At 34.5% G+C, this 16,515-nt stretch overlaps 1 protein-coding gene across 4 annotated transcripts in view; it reads right to left on the bottom strand.

Moving 5' to 3' along the window:
• The window catches only part of CNTN1 (contactin 1), a 365,054-nt gene that overhangs the window by 239,724 nt on the left and 108,815 nt on the right, over window positions 1-16,515 (bottom strand). Inside the window, exon 3 of one of the 4 annotated variants that reach the window (XM_045466116.1) lies at window positions 6,654-6,752. The exons of the other annotated variants lie outside the window; for them this stretch is intronic. The gene's annotated coding sequence lies outside the window, so the exon portion shown is untranslated. The remainder of the gene's footprint in view (window positions 1-6,653; window positions 6,753-16,515) is intronic. 4 annotated transcript variants of the gene reach the window in all.

The raw sequence follows: 16,515 nt of genomic DNA, 5'->3' as shown, positions 1-16,515 counted from the left end.
CTAAAAGCTTCACTTGAAAAGAACAGTCATAAAGCCCAGATAACCCTGGATAAATCATCTTTGCTTCTGTGTGTGGAATTAATTGGAATGCAGATATTTTATTTTTTTTAAGTAAACTCTGTGCCCAACATAGGGCTTGAACTCATGACCCCAAGATCAAGGGTCAATGCTCTACTGACTGAGCAAGCCAGGTGCTCTGGAATGCAGATATTTTAGAAATCATCACACCAGCAATAAATATCAAAGTTTCAGGTATATTGGCATAAGACCTTTGGCTAGTAAAATAGATAGCAATAGATTGACCTGAGAAATATGGTTGATGTATGAGAAAAATAAGTTTATCGTTTAGATGGAAGAACAAAGGAAAGAATGGTGTTAATTCAAAGTTTATATATGTGGCAAATGGAAGTATCTCTTCGCTTAGAACCCATGTATCCATCTGAAGGTCAATTAGAATAGCTGTAAAGTCAGCACCTTCCTATGAACGTTACTATGCCTGGCACTTTTTCATGGTGGCAACTGTCATATAAAAAGTACTTAATTACATTAAACAATTCTACTTAATTTGTAAGCACAAATAATTATCTAAGAATATAGTGATTTAAAGGTAGATAAGTCTGAAGACAGAAAAGAGACCAAATGACTTGTAATCATCTTTATGTTCACTGAGGCACTGCTATCACCGCTTTTAATAGCCAATACAGGGAGGTGCCCCTGGGTGGCTCAGTGGGGTTAAGCATCTGACTTCCGCTCAGGTCATGATCTCATGATTCCTGGGTTCAAATCCTGCATCAGGCTCTGTACTGACAGCTCAGAACCTGGAGCCTGCTTCCAGATTCTGTGTCTCCCTCTCTCTGTTCCCCTCTCCTGCTCATGCTCTATCTCTCTCTGTCTCTCAAAAAGAAATAAACATTAATTTTTTTTTTAAACAGGCAATACAATATAAGGAATTTTTCTAAACATACAATTAAATTCAAATTTTTCATAGACCGAAAAATTCTCTTTTTGGTAGGGGTTAAAGTTCTGATTCTCTACTTACTTACTTACTTACTTACTTACTTACTTACTTACTTACATTAACCTTCAGCGTTATTTTCCAGCCAATTTCTCATTTACTAGCCAATCCAAGGCCAGAATTCAAATATAGAAAACACAAAACTAGGAAATAAAAAATAAATTTCATGCTCTCGATAATTTTACAGAATAAATTTTTTCAGTAGTGAGCATCTTTGAATTTTCTACTAAAATGTTCCCTCCATAGATGATCACCATTCATCATGATTTCGAAGCACATTAAAAAATTATAATAAAAGTCGTTTCCTAGCTTCGAGTAAAGGGAACAACTGCAATTGTTTTCCCCTATTCTTGCCTACTTGTTCTGGAACTTGGGTGCCCTCATACTGACCTATTTTGTTTATTACTGGTCCATCCAATTCACCTCTTGGCTGTCTGCTCAGCCAGTTCTTCAACAGATCCTCCTGTTTGTCACCCAGCTTCTCTTCTTGCCAACTAATATATCATCTTCCATCTGTTTAAATTCCTATGTTCTTTCTGGCACAGCTCTGCCTCCAGATTCCCTCCCAGCCACCTACCTTGCTGCCCTCCATCTGCTAGCATGACTAGTGCCTTTTCTAACCTATTATCAATCTAAATTGTCTTCAACTTTCCACTTGAATTTCTTTATCAAAGGCTCATCTCTTAAAGGGTTACTGCAATTGCAATCATAACATATCATACAATCTTGAAGTAGAAAGGGAAGTTAAAAACCATTAGGTTCAAACATGCATTTCATGTTTTAATTCTTCTACCCTTTAAAGTCAATTAATGTTCTCAATTTCTCTCAGTGATGGTATTTTGAAGTAATAGAGTGTACCACCGAAAGAGATCATTACTGTCTTTTGGTATATATTCTTCAGAGCACTACCTCTGTGTGGCCCAATTCTTATTAGTCTTATAGTTAATTGTGTTTGGTTCATTGTTCCAAAGTTTGGCATTTACTGATTACCAAAAACCTTTTTTTGGACACCACATTTTCAAGACAATTCAATTCAATTTTGTAGGCTTAATGTAGCAGAAATATTTCTTAATTAGGATGTGTGTTGCTTACTGGATACCAAAGACATTATATAAACAACACTAGCATTTGATAATTACAGTTTCAGAATTTGATATTTTAGGAGCATAAGGTGGCATTTTCCCTTGACATTGATTTAGTCGCTGGATGAGGTAGATGCTTGTTTTTATGTAACAGAAATGCTACAAGTTAAAGCAGACTCAGGAAAATGATGAAACTTTAGACCTATGTAGCTTGCCATTAGACTAAAAACTTCTAATTGTCCATTCATATTTCTAGAGGATATCCCCTCCCTCTTTCAACCACAGCTTAGAAAAAAGCTAAGCTTATGTTTAGAGGAGGTTCACTCAGGATCTGCCCTTAAATCTGAAATAATATAGCAATTTAATAAAATGGTAATTATTTTTAAAGACTTAAATCATTTATTTTAAATACTGGGAATATATAATTTCCATTGATGTTAATTGGTGTTAAAGATGTTAAGACTTTTTCATGTTTGTTTTAATACAGGTTTTATTATTATTTGAGTATGGTAAAGCCAATGGATCTGATGATAACTGCCACTGAAAAGATACTTGTTTTACTCACAGATCCCAAGAGAAGGGGGGCATACCATGCATGGGGGCACACAGGGAATCTTAGGGCTTGGGGGTCAATCAAGAGGCAAAAGGAGAGGGGGAACTATAGGCAAAAAGCCTTTAGTGTGATTTTCTCAGGAAGGAGAGAGGATAAAAGTGGATTTAAGGGGGCTAGTTTGAATTACTTCAGAAGCTATGGGTAAGCACCAGAGCCATCCCTAGTTGTCTGGTACAGGTCCCAGTGGTGATTAGGGCAGGAAGAAATTGGCCAGAGTGTGAAAACCTTGATAAAGAAGATGGTTTAAGGTGTGGACTCCAGGTTGCTTGATTTGCACTTGAAAAGTTCACTCAGGGGTCATTGGTTTACTAACTAGTAATTGGCTAAACTCAGGAAGGGCAATCCTCCCAGGGTCAGCAAAGCGAGGCGTTAGAATATAGAAAATAAAAGGCAAGATTAATACAATATTTAATTTAGAATGAACAATCATTTAAAAATGTCACCATTCATCTGATTCAGGGGTCAGAAACTTTTTGAGCATTAAATGCCCCCAATGGGATTGAATAACAGATGTGAGTGACCAATCACTATAAAAATAAGTCTAAACATGTTATTCTAGTGGTTAGGGTCTTAATAATCTGCTCCCACCATGTTTGTTCTCAACTCTACCAGTCCAATTCCTCTGTTTCAACCCTGACACTGGAATATAAAATATTAATTTTTGCTTCCATGCTTTTATGTATATTCTTCTCCTGGGCTCCATTTAAAAATTTTGATTATGGTTCCTTATTTGTCCTATGACACTTAAACTTTTACCAAATGTTTTAGATGACACTATGTTGTACTTTTTTTTTTCTACATTTGAATTATTTGTTCTAGTGAAAGCACCGCCCCTCTTCTTTTTTCACAACTAGAGAGCCAGAATCCCTAGCAAGAGCACACAGGAAGATCTTTAAATAAATTCTTCATTACACTGAGTTGTTTTATGAGAGGAAAGTGACTAGAAAGCAATGAAAAACAGAGTAAAATTTATATTTATAATCAGAGGGAAGACATTGCTGAAACATTCATGAAGCTGTATTAAAATGACACATCCCTCAGAGTCAAATTCTAGGAGCATTTTTAAAAGGAAAATAATTCAAACACTAATTTCTTAGAAAATATATTTTAGGGAGAAATTAATGTTACTATTTTTCCAAAGGGAGAAAAGACAAGATACAATTTCTTGGTGTCACTCTTTGTTATAAATTCATACTTAAAAAAGTTTCTGAATTTTACAAAGTTTACAATTCTTCAGAACTATTTACTAAAAAAATACAGGGGAGACTTCCTTATCATAAAAAAATAAACTCAGATTGAAAAAAACTTTTATGTGTGTTTTAAGATTGGAAAATGGACATATTATCTCTCTTCAAATGTTTTTAGTCTCCTAATCTTCCATTAAATGATTCATAACTTTTTTACAACCCTAGTTTATGGCTAATGTTAAATATAGGACATATAGAGATATATAAAAATATAGAGATAGATTTTTACTTAGATTTATTATAACATATGTACAAACAACCCTTATTAGTATAACTATTATACTAAAAAGAAAATGGACAGCTTACCATTTTAAAATACCCTTCACTGATTTCTTACTCTACTAAGTCACCTTTAAAATACATTTTTAAAGTAAATTACAAAGCCTTACATTAGTGAATCATAATATTTCAGAATTCTTATAAATTGATTTTAAGGGGCATTAATTATGTATATCGATTATTCATTAAGTACATTTTCTTTCAAAATCTTATAGCTAATATTTCACTGCTATATGGGTTTCTCATTCCATTTCCTCTTTCCATTTATCATACCCTTTTTGTATGTCCTCGGTCTCCTTTCTAACTGTATCTAATATGATTATGCTTTGCCATAATAATCATTATTTAAACTCATTTTGGCGTCTCACTTCATATATTGTGGTCAATATTCAAATTTTCTCATTAATCTCTTGTTAGTTTCTCCCAATTGACAATCTATAAAAATTAATTACAACTACTGTGGGAACTGGGGGCAGAGCACATCTCATTCCAGATTTCCCTCACATGATCCAGGAAATATTCTTTATCTAACCATCACATATTTTCAGTGATATTGAGTAATGGTTTGAGTTGAGACTAGAACAATGACAGAGAGACTTAACAAGTGCAGTGCTACTCAGACCCCTTTGTTTATACAATCTCCCCATGTTAGCCCATTAATTTTACTGCTACGTTCTTGTCATCCAGCACGGGGGCTTTTCTTCTACTGTCACCTCAGCCTGATCAAACAAGTAGCACTGCCATTATGCTCATCACTCAGAATTTAGTATGTCTTTGGTCAATAAATATCTTTTAGTTTCTGCCCCCTCTGTTCTTTTTCATTTTCATTTCTATTCCATTTTACTAGCTGTTAATGGGCCACCTCAGTCAGGAGGCATTTGAGCAGGAATGAACACCATGACTCAGCATCAGGAGACTCTAAAATGTATAGGGGCAGCTACTTCTCCTTCCTATCTTCCCCTCCCTAAGGAAAAACTCTACGTGTGAGTTTCCTCCTGTGCCTAAACTAGCTCAGCTTTGCAGATTTAAACACGTTCTATAATGTGAGTTCTGTGCCACCATACTACCAGGCAGTTGAAAGGAAACTCAAATATAATAGAGTAATACCACAACAGAATTAAAATGCATTGTGAAATGCTTGAAAGGTAGTTTCCCTGTGTTCTTATTATCATTGCTCTGTATTTCTCTCCTTTTTTTTTCTAATAGGTGATGCTTATTCACAAAGCATACTTAGCATTATCTATTACCGGTTCTTGATAGATTATTTAGCAAACATAATTTTAAAAACTTAGCATCATATTTGAGGAAGGACATATACATACATGTTATACTGCGTATATTATGTTCTATCAGTTATATATTATAGTGTATATGTGTAGAAATACATATGTGTACATATATGCATGTGTGTATATATACTAATAGTGTGTGTATATATATATATATACATTAATAGTGCATATTTACTGTTTAAAATTATCCTTAAAATGTTATATTTAATGCTATTTTCCCACCCTGAAGAGAGGTCAAGGAATTCATATCATACCGCACATTATTTGCATATTTATTAATTATTTGCCATGATATTTAAACAAGCAGTTTTAATTCACAAAGACTGATAAATATAGTAGTACATTATTTTTACTGTTCAGTTTTTCAGAGTTTTTGTGGATTTTATTTGGCTTTTCTACAGTGGGTTCTATAATTCCATAAGCTTAATTTTGAAAACATCAAGAAAAAAAATAAAACTTTTCGGGGGGGGTAGTAAATTCAAAATATGCCATCTACCCACTCTTTTTAAAGTAAGGCATTCTGGACAGGAAGAAAGAAAACAAAACACGTAGAAGTCAAACTGTTTTGTTTCTGACAACAAGGTCTTCCTTCAAGGACATGCTATTCCAAATTATTTCAATTCCATCTGTTCAATTTGTATGCAACACAGTATTTGAGTTTGAGTACCTCAGTGCCATCCTCTACTTCTGGTAGAAGGATTGAACATTTTTGGTGTCTATCAACATCTTTCACCATCATTTGAAAATGTTGACAATAAGGAAATAATCTGAGCCAAAGGAATACCACAACCCTGCTAAAACTTCTCCAGAAGGAGATAATTTTTTTATTGATTCAGCTCACGCTCAGTGCTGCCCCTCCCCAATTTGCAGGCTAGCTATCTAAGACACACACATAGGAGCTCTGGTACATTCTTGAATAGCTTTTGCATGCAAATAAAATACCTTACGGCACAATACTGTCAAAAATATAAAATAAAGTCACCTTTCAATGAACAAAACAATTCAGAACCCTGATGCTGCATCGCAATACTGAGGTCTGAGTCAACGTTAGTAATACCGCATCACCGTTATCCCAACTCAGCACATTCTCACTTACAATTACCTAGAGAAAAACCTTGTGCTTACCTGATATGCTGAGTTATCTGTTGTGCTGGGTATAGTATTTATTGCAAATTGTCCATTTGAATAAATGCAGCGACAGTTATACCACAATACGCCTCTCTCCTGCAGCAGAAAGCAAGTTAAAAGGACTTCAAGCTGTGACCTCAGAGGCAGGCACAGCCGCTCCCATCCTTCAGCCAACCTTCTGGGAAGAGCAGGTTAGATGACAGCGAAGCTGGCTCTCTACATAGCAATACTTTCAAATAAAGCATTCTGTGCTGGGAGCTGGGGGATTTACATCTTCCAAATTCGGCTGGCCTGAGTCAATGCTGCTTCTATGCCTGAAAATATTAAGCATTTCACTGCAGTCACTTAATGCAAGAAACTATCTGAGGCGACTTCACAAACCCTGTCATTCTGTTCGGAGACTAAAGAATGAGCACCGCATGCATAATTCATGCATTAAAATCTTCAATGCACTTCCTGTAGCTGCTGTTCTATCCAGTAATGGGCTATTGATCACCTCATCGCTAAGACAATTGAAGCTCCGCAATTGGTTTATTTCCACAAATAAAATTACAACCTAAATCACAGGCAGAAGGCTCCAACTCTGCAACATCCACTCAGGGAAAACACTCACATCGAGGAGATAACATTTGCATACTGCAGAATGTTTAAACTGGACTCTCTTTGGCAGAAACACTGTACTATCTGCTTCTTTTATTCAAAAGACATACTTTCTGCAGATTTAGACTGAATATTTTACATTATAAGTGAGATATACAGAGTTTTTTTTTTTTCCTTACCATTTCAGGAAAATCAACAGGCTAAACTGAAAATTAAGAAAAAAAATAAAACATAAAGAGTGATGTATGGCTACAAATTATAGGAGATTTTTCCTGGATTCATGTGGATAACCTTTCTTAGAAGACTTTAATTTAAAAATAATTAACTTTTATTTGAATAATGTGGAAGAGATCTTTTTAATCACCATAGTGGGTACATGTGTTCATTACTGCTAAGTATTTTGGATGGTAAGCACCTTTTTTTTCTGGTAATGTCAATAGTTTTGAAAGCCCTTTCTCTTAGAATTTAAGCTTCTAAGAACACACCATGGTTTCTATTGCTCTTTTTTCAGGGCCTCAAAAAAGAAACCTTTAAAACAAAATGTTCATTTCATTAGGCTGATATTCATCAAGGAAAAATACACATAGCATTTTAAAATGTCATAATAATATGTACAACAAACACTAGAGTGAGAGAGCCATGTAAAATAGCAAATGTATACAAATGCTTGTCAATTTCCCAAAGTATCTTTAGTGTAAAAATTAATTAAGCTTTCTTTTTCCACCAAAAGCAGACTAAATATGATGTTATTAAGATCATTTAGAAGCCTAATACCGTGTCTTTCCAAAGCCTCTCTTTATTACATATACATAGGTACCAGGTACACATACAAGTGTCATAGTTTTGTGTTATCACATCTGACTATTTGTAAGATCTGAGTGAAATCTGCAATTTCACAGCTCAGGGCTAGACTAGAGTAGAGAATAATATAGACCAAGATATAGACCAAGAATAGAATATAACCAAGGTTTGCCATCTAACAGTTACACTGCACAAGAAGCAGTTCAGCCTTGGAGGAAGAATGGTCACAGTGATTTCCAGTCAATAAACCAGGAGCAACTGCTATCAGCCTGTGAGGGTAGGAGGAGTGCTGATGACAACATGGATGGAGTTCACGGAAGTTCGGGGAAACATTTCTTTCTTCCAATGCATGTGAGAGCGTGCCTACTAGGTCATAGAAAAGATAATTGCACCTAACTGATCAAAATGATGCTAAAATATTCTAAATGGCAGTCTGAGAAATTAACCATCCAATTGCTATGTTTATTATATATCCCACATTCCATAATGTTTTGTCCTACCCCGGGCAGACTATATGCACATTTATATATATTGCCTCTAACCTAATAAACTTCAAGTGAACTACATAGTAGACCTTATTTTAAAATATTTATCTGAGTGACATTCTTTATTCTTTAAACAGAAGATTGAAAGTCTTCAAACATTTTAAAAATCATAGAAGTTATAGCTAAGGATTAATATCTTGCCATGAGTTTTATCAAATTAATCACCTATAGAAGCAGTTTTGTATGAAGATAACATCTCATTTAAAAATAGTAGGAAATTGAAAACTTTAAAATGTAAGTTACCAGGTATGGGGATATAGAGTACAATCATTTTGGAGATATAAATTGCTGACATAAACTAAAATAATTACTCATGTATGCGTTAGAAAATTAACCTCTCTGAGATGACGTGATTCAATAATGCATAACCAGGTGGATAGGAAAAGCTTAGTTCATCCCTCCTGCGGTGAGTGAGGACGGTGAGTGAGGACAAAGTCAGTATCTTTTCTCCCATACAAATACTCAAGACCCAAGTCTACAATGAAGATAGCAACTTTGTATCTACTTGGTGAATTTTCACTATCAGTGGTCTTAAAGGTGGGGAGAGACCTGAGAAACACACACACAAACACCTCATCAACCTAGAAGACACCAACACTAGAAGTCTACAAAGAAGAATACGGCATGAGAAAAGTTATAGGGGTGGTAAATCCCTAAAACATCAGAGTGGGAGCCACAAGTAAGCCTTGAATCAAAACAACTCAGGAAGAGTAGCCAATTATACTCTTAGATAAAACAAACCCAAAGGTGATAATAAGAACCAATGTCCACTTTCCGGAAGTCCAGCGATGCGTAAGAAAGACACTTGACCGATCTTTTCAAATAGATGGAAAACAGAGATGGAGATTTTGAGATGAATTTCATCTCTTTGCAGATCAAGAGGCTTTCCAATATTTTGAATTTATAAAGCATGTAAAATACAAACTCCGTAATGTACGATAGGGTCAATAAAATTAATCAAAATTTGGAAATAAACCAAAGCATATTTAGTCTACTAAACTTGTGATATCTATTAAGATATATAACTAGACTGTCTGACTACTGTCATTTGGAAAAAACGCATAATTTACATCCATTATAAGAAAACATAATGACATGTAACCTTAGGAAAATAACTGAGGCTACCAAAGTTTCTACATTCCTGAGCTCAAGGAATGTAGGAGCAGACTGCATTTGTTCTCTGAGATATAAGACACTCCTTCTTTTCTTGCTCTGTCCTACCAATACTATAATCATCCCCTAATCATAGCACATTCATTCAATTAAACATATTTATTATGTACCTTCTACAAGAAAGGAATTGTGCTAGATGCTAGGAAAACAAGTATGTACAGGTCAGTGGCTGCCTCCAAAGTAATCATACTTTAATGATGAAAACAGGTAAATACATAGATGCATAGTGATGAATATAATCACTTTGATATACTTTAAGATATGCAAATGAGATAATTACTAAAAGGCACTGTGTCTGCATGCTAAATAACTGCTGGGTAAGTGTTGTTAATTTTTATTCCACTAGATGAGGCATAGAGGTATAGTAACAGAAGAAATACTGGCATTACCAACTGCCCATAGGGCATGAGGAAATGATTCATGGAGGTGGTGATAGTTAAAGAAATTGAGTGGTATAAAGGAACTAACATGGGTTTTAATGATTGACAAATTTGAAAATAAATTCAGGCTTCTTTGAATTTATGTTACTTTGCACATGCTACCCATATTCCATGAAGAGCAACTTTATATCATTCGTGTCATATAGAAATCAAGTTAAACACCCATCTCTAGCTTTCTGTGAAAATTAAAAAGTAATTTAGAGCACAAGAGTTAAAATATAGTTTTTGTAGTCATACAGATGAGACTTTAAATTCCACCTTGATTTCCTCATCTTTAAGATGGAGAGGAGATCAACATCTTAGAGTTATTAGGAAATTCAAATATTGCAATGTCTATATGTCATTTAACACAGTTCTTGACCCAGTAAGACTTTAGAAACATTAATTAATTTTTCCCCAAAGCTTAATCTTGGAGAATATTTTTGATGGAAAATTCGTTTTCAGTAAGGAGAACCATGTGCATTTGTGGCAAGGTAGGATATCACATAATACGCTTGAGAAACTGAATTGTGTATGTTATGAGAATCTGAATACAATAGACATTTGTCAGGTGATAAGGCACAATTATATCAAATCTGATTTATATAAGGCTCTTTTAAAAACTTTGTTACAATTCTGACTATATAGAACATTTTTAGCACTGTTAAGAAGTTTGAAGCTATTCTGCAGAGAAAGAAATATTTAAAGATTTCACCAAGAGAATAATATGACTAGATTTTGTGGCTGGAAGATAGACTGGAAGCAGTAAACAGATGAAAAGAATATGTTTAAGAGAATACTATTTGGAATCTACCAGAAGTGATAAGGATCTAAACAAGGCAGATATAGGGATGTGGACATAGGGCAAATATTCTAGAGATATTTAAACACCAGAGTCAGTAGAACTAAGTAGTATGAAGAGGTTGGGAGAAATCCTGGAAGGCTTTCAGGACTTGGGTAACTCAGTGTCCTTCTCTCACTCCTATCCACAGGATAAAAGAATGACTGATATCATAAGAAGATGGTGAGATGAGATTATAATATTATACACAGCAAGGGGGGAATAAACCACCAACAAGATGAAGAGTTGGTAAAGAATTGGATACTTAAAGAATTTATAGCAGACATTTTGAGAATGAAACTGTAGCTCACTAGGTGTTTGGGAGCAACCAGAATTGTTTAAGGAAGTCAAAGAAATAACTCAGACTTGAAATTGTGCAATGAAAATAAGGTGGATACCCTGAGATGTAGGAAACAAAATGAACTGAAAGCCCTATGTTAACTTGGTATCTTGACATCATTTACAAATTGATTGCAAAAGGGAAAACTTCTAGTATATATTAAGCATATCCCATAAGAATAAACAATGCTCAGTACAGCCCTTGTGAAATAAGTAGCACTTACTTCTACTTACCATGAGGAGTTCTGCTCAAAGAAACTTAAGAAATTTGGCCACATCACATTACTCGGCGATAAAAAAGAAAGAAATCTTGCCATTTGCAACAACGTGGATGGAACTAGAGTGCATTATAGTAAGCGAAATAAGTCAGTCAGAGAAACACAAATACATGACTTCACTCATATGTGGAATTTAAGATACAAAACAGATGAACATAAGGGAAGGGAAGGGAAGCAAAAATAATATAAAAACAGGGAGGGAGACAAACCATAAGAGACTCTTAAATACAGAGAACAAACTGAGGGTTGCTGGTGGGGTTTTGGGTGAGGGGATGGGCTAAATGGGCAAGGGGCATTAAGCAGGGCACTTGTTGGGATGAGCACTGGGTGTTATATGTAGGGGATGAATCTAAATTCTATTCCTGGTATCATTATTACACTAAATGTTAACTAACTTGGATGTAAATTTTTAAAAATAATAATTAAAAAAGACCCCATTATAATTCAATCTCCATGTAAAATAAAGGTACTAAGAATCCTACTAATGGTTACAAGTATAATTGAAAAATATAATGTAAAGCCTTTCAAGTCTGTGAAGGTATAATATCTCCCAAATAATTATTATAATCCTTATTTAATCATATTTGCTTTTAGTTATTTTAAGAGAGGCAGGGTTTTTTTAATTTAAATTCCAGTTAGTTAACATACAGTGTAATATTAGTTTCAGGTGTTCAATATAGTGATTCAACAGTTCCATATATCATCCAGTACTCATCACAAGGGCATGGTTTAATCCCTATCACCAATTTACGGTAGTTTTTCTTTTTAAGTGACTAAAACCTCTTGAAGGTATATTTAACTTCAAGTCAAGACATCAGCAACCAATTCTACCCCATGAGATCTACTGAACAGCTCTGGATATATGCCAGTCTGTCTCTAGATACACATTAGGGAAAAGCTTTGAAAATTGTATCCTACTTGGAAAAAAGATAATAAAATAAAATAAAATAATTAGAGGCGCCTGGGTAGCTCAGTGGGTTGAGCGTCTGACTTCGGCTCAGTTCATGATCTCACAGCTTGTAAGTTCAAGCCCCACATCGGGGTCTGTGCTGACAGAATGGAGCCTGGAGCCTGCTTCAGATTCTGGGTCTCCCTCTCTCTCTTTCTCTCTGTCCCTTCACCACTCATGCTCTGTCCCTCTCTCTCTCAAGAATAAATAAACATTTAAAAAAAAATTATATCCTGCTTGTCTTCTTCCAGTAACAAATTTTAAATACTTACAAAACATTTTGGTCCAAATATTATTTCTAGTCTCAAGATAATTTAAGCCTACCTCACTATGTCTCGATTTTTTATTTAACAGAAGTCTGTACCTTCTTAGGTCTTTTAGGATGTTTAAGCTTTTGAAAAGAATGTTCCAACCCATAAGTAACTTCTTCAAGCAGGCTTAATGGGGAAAAAAGGTTGATTTTATGAATTTATGAATGAACAAATGCCAACAAAAAATAGATGATACATTTACTATAATATCTGATTGTATACTTTAAAATACAAACTGTTTTTGTAGACTTTTTGTAAGTTTTAGCCTCATTATTACTAAATAGATATATTTTTAACATAACCACATCATGATTAAAAAGCACAAGTATATATTGTGTGCATTCATGTGGGATTTGCATATATACACAAATATTTTAAAATTTAAATTATACTGTAGTTCATATTAATGTACATTTAACTTGCTGGATTTCCACAAACTGACTCAGCTATGTCCCTTGCACTCAGATCAACAAACAATACGTAATTAAAGGCCCACCCTCCACTACCTCCCCAAAATAGCCACTGTTCTGACTGTTAACAAGATAGGTTACATATTTTTACACAATGAATCTATAGTGATGCAGAATTCTACAGATCTAAAGCTATTTCAGAAATAAGTTGCACAAGTGTTTGGTATTCACACTCTTCCCATTCTTATTTGACCATAGTTTCAAAATATAAAAGGTAACTTTTACACTCTCATTTAATAAAGCAATTTTGTAGAAGTACCTTTTGATATGAATACCTCAGAACACATTTTATTTTCTACCAAGAGCTAAGTCTCAAAGCAGGATATTAATGTACCAGTAAATTCTTTTGTGAAATATTTGTTTTCATGGAGTTATTACATAAGGCAATCAACTTTACTTTTTCATAAGAAGTTTTATCTTTAAATGTGCAACTGTAATTTCCTGGATAAGATTTTATCACAGATGGTTGTCCTATGAAATTAAAGAGGCATTCATAAAAGCATCTTGAAAATATAACTAATATTTTAGTTTTAGGGAGTGAATATAGGGATCTTTCTTAACAAAGTGATACTTTACTGAAATGCATGAGGGTTTAAATTAAAAATTGATAAGCAATTTAAAATAGGAACAAATTCTAATTTATAAGGATAACCTATGACCTAGACTGCCTTCTTAGTGCAAAACTACCAAATGCAAAAAACCCTTGGGTACAGAGGCCGTTACACAAGCGAGTAATAATTATGTTCGAAAACTACTCCTAATTAGTGATACAAAGAATGACAGGTTTATGAAACAGAGGGGAGAAAAAAAGGGGTCTGGGGCATACAAGCGTGAATGTAAAGAAACCTGGCTTTCTTCTGATCCAAATACCATTGATTTGAGCCCTTTAACAAATATTCATTGATGGGGCTTATGGATCCAAATCCAGCTCAGTGCTGAGAATTTAATGATCCTTATCCCAAAAGGTTTGGAATCAGTGGTCCATTGGAGCCAGCCCATACCAGCTTTTAAGAGTCTATTTTAATTTTGGGGAAATTGGCAAGTCAGTTTTAAATATAATCATTATTAATAATTTAATGATATAAACCTACATGTAAATAAATTATATTTTAGAAGCGCCTGGGTGGCTCAGTTAGTGAAGTATCCAACTTCAGTTCATGTCATGACCTCACAGTTTGTGAGATCAAGCTCTGCATTGGGCTCTGTGCTGACAGCTCAGAGCCTGGAGCCTGCTTCAGATTCTGTGTCTCTCTCTCTCTCTCCGCCCATCCCCTGCTTGCACTCTGTCTCTGCTCTCTCTCTCAAAAATAACATTAATTTTTGTAATAAATAAAGAATAAATTATATTTTAAAAAGATAAATACTCAAAATATATCACTTCATGTACATTTTACTATTGTCAGGGCTTTAAAGATTGTTTATACATATTTTATCTGTATGGTGGAAATGCTATATAATAGTGTGCTATTGGGCACCTCTAACTCCATGTTCAATGACATCGTGTTGCTAGCTTGAAATCAACCATGGTGAAAATATTTACAGGACTGAAATCAGCAAATGCTAAAACCCAGGTTTTTTTTTTTCTTTTCCCCTGAAAAGCCAGTTGTTAAACATTTAGCAGCATACCTCAGCTTGGAATTCAGTGTCTAGAAAGTTGTAAAAGTAATTATGCCCAACCAACTCCAACAACACTATTTTCCAATTTTAATTTTAACAGTGTTCCCTCAAAATTTCAATTAATGTTACCAGTATGGACAGGGAAAAGTTGAGTTTTGGTAACCTCTCTTACCCAATTGTACAATGATTGAAACTATAGAAATGTCTGAGAATATTTATCCTAAAAGATCTGTTCTTTTTCCCTATTAAGAACTGGAAAAAACAGTCAAGATACATTCAAAGGTAGTTAGATAATCCAGGTAAACAAATAGTTTATCAACTTACCTTTCCCTTCATCAAATTATAGAAATATTCCTTTATCAAATTATAGAAATATGTTACATAATTCTAGCTATATATATTTTTTAACCATCTGACTGTCCTTCCTTCTTCCACAATAATACTAAAAGATTATTTTTTAATATTTCTTTATTTTTGAGAGAGAAAGAGACAGCACAGGGAAGTAGCAGAGAGAGAGGAAGAGAGAATCCCAAGCAGGCTCCACACTGTCAGCACAGATCCAGAGGTAGGGCTCAATCCCATGAACAGTGAGATTATGACCTAAGCTGAAATCAAGAGTCAAACACTCAACTGATAGATCCACCCAGGCGCCCCAAAATATTTTTTAAATGATAAAAAGTTGCATATATACCATAAGTTCCAGATGTGCATTTTTGCTATAGTTGAATAGATTATTAAGGTAACCACCTAAAAAAATATAACAATAATTTAAGTGTAGTGTAATGGTTTAAAAGAGTAAGATAGAGGGGTGCCTGGGTGCCTCAGTTAGTAAAGAATCCGACATCAGCTCAGGTCATGATCTCAAGGTTGGTGAGTTCTAGCTCTACATCGGGCTCTGTGCTGACAGCTCAGGTCCTGGAACCTACTTCTGATTCTGTGTCTCCCTTTCTCTCTAACTCTTCACCAGCTCTCTCTCTCTCTCTCTCTCTCTTATTTATTTATTTATTTATTTATTTATTTATTTATTTATTTATTTTAATGTCTGTTTATTTTTGAGAGAGAGAGAGAGAAAATAAGCATTACAGATTCGACTTGAAAAATATATAGGGATAGAGAATGATAATGAGATTCTGCCAGTGTATGAGAAGGACGCTGGGAGGTCCATTCCTAGTCAGTCTTAACTAGAATCTTTAAATCCCTCCTAATTTGGAGTACTTATCGGACTACCTCAGAATCTTTGAAATTGACATGCTTTTATTTGGGTACAGCAGAAAGCTTCAACTTCATAAGAGAGTGACACTAGCTTTTGGACAGACTAGCACCATCTTTTGGTTTTCTTAAGCTAGCTGTTTGGAAATATCTAACATCAGAGTTCTGTTGGAACTCTGTACACTCATATCTCAAACGCTACTATAGTTAAAGTCTTTATCCTACCCTTTAAAATACCTTAAATTAGTTGTGAATTAAATTTAACCAAAGTGGCAACAAAGCCTCCATCTGGATCTACTATAAATTA

Source organism: Leopardus geoffroyi, chromosome B4 (genome assembly GCF_018350155.1).
Source record: "Leopardus geoffroyi isolate Oge1 chromosome B4, O.geoffroyi_Oge1_pat1.0, whole genome shotgun sequence".
In the NCBI taxonomy this organism is placed as follows: domain Eukaryota; kingdom Metazoa; phylum Chordata; class Mammalia; order Carnivora; family Felidae; genus Leopardus; species Leopardus geoffroyi.
The sequence above is the reverse complement of the archived record's forward strand: the minus strand, read 5'-3'. Positions and strand labels throughout refer to the sequence as shown.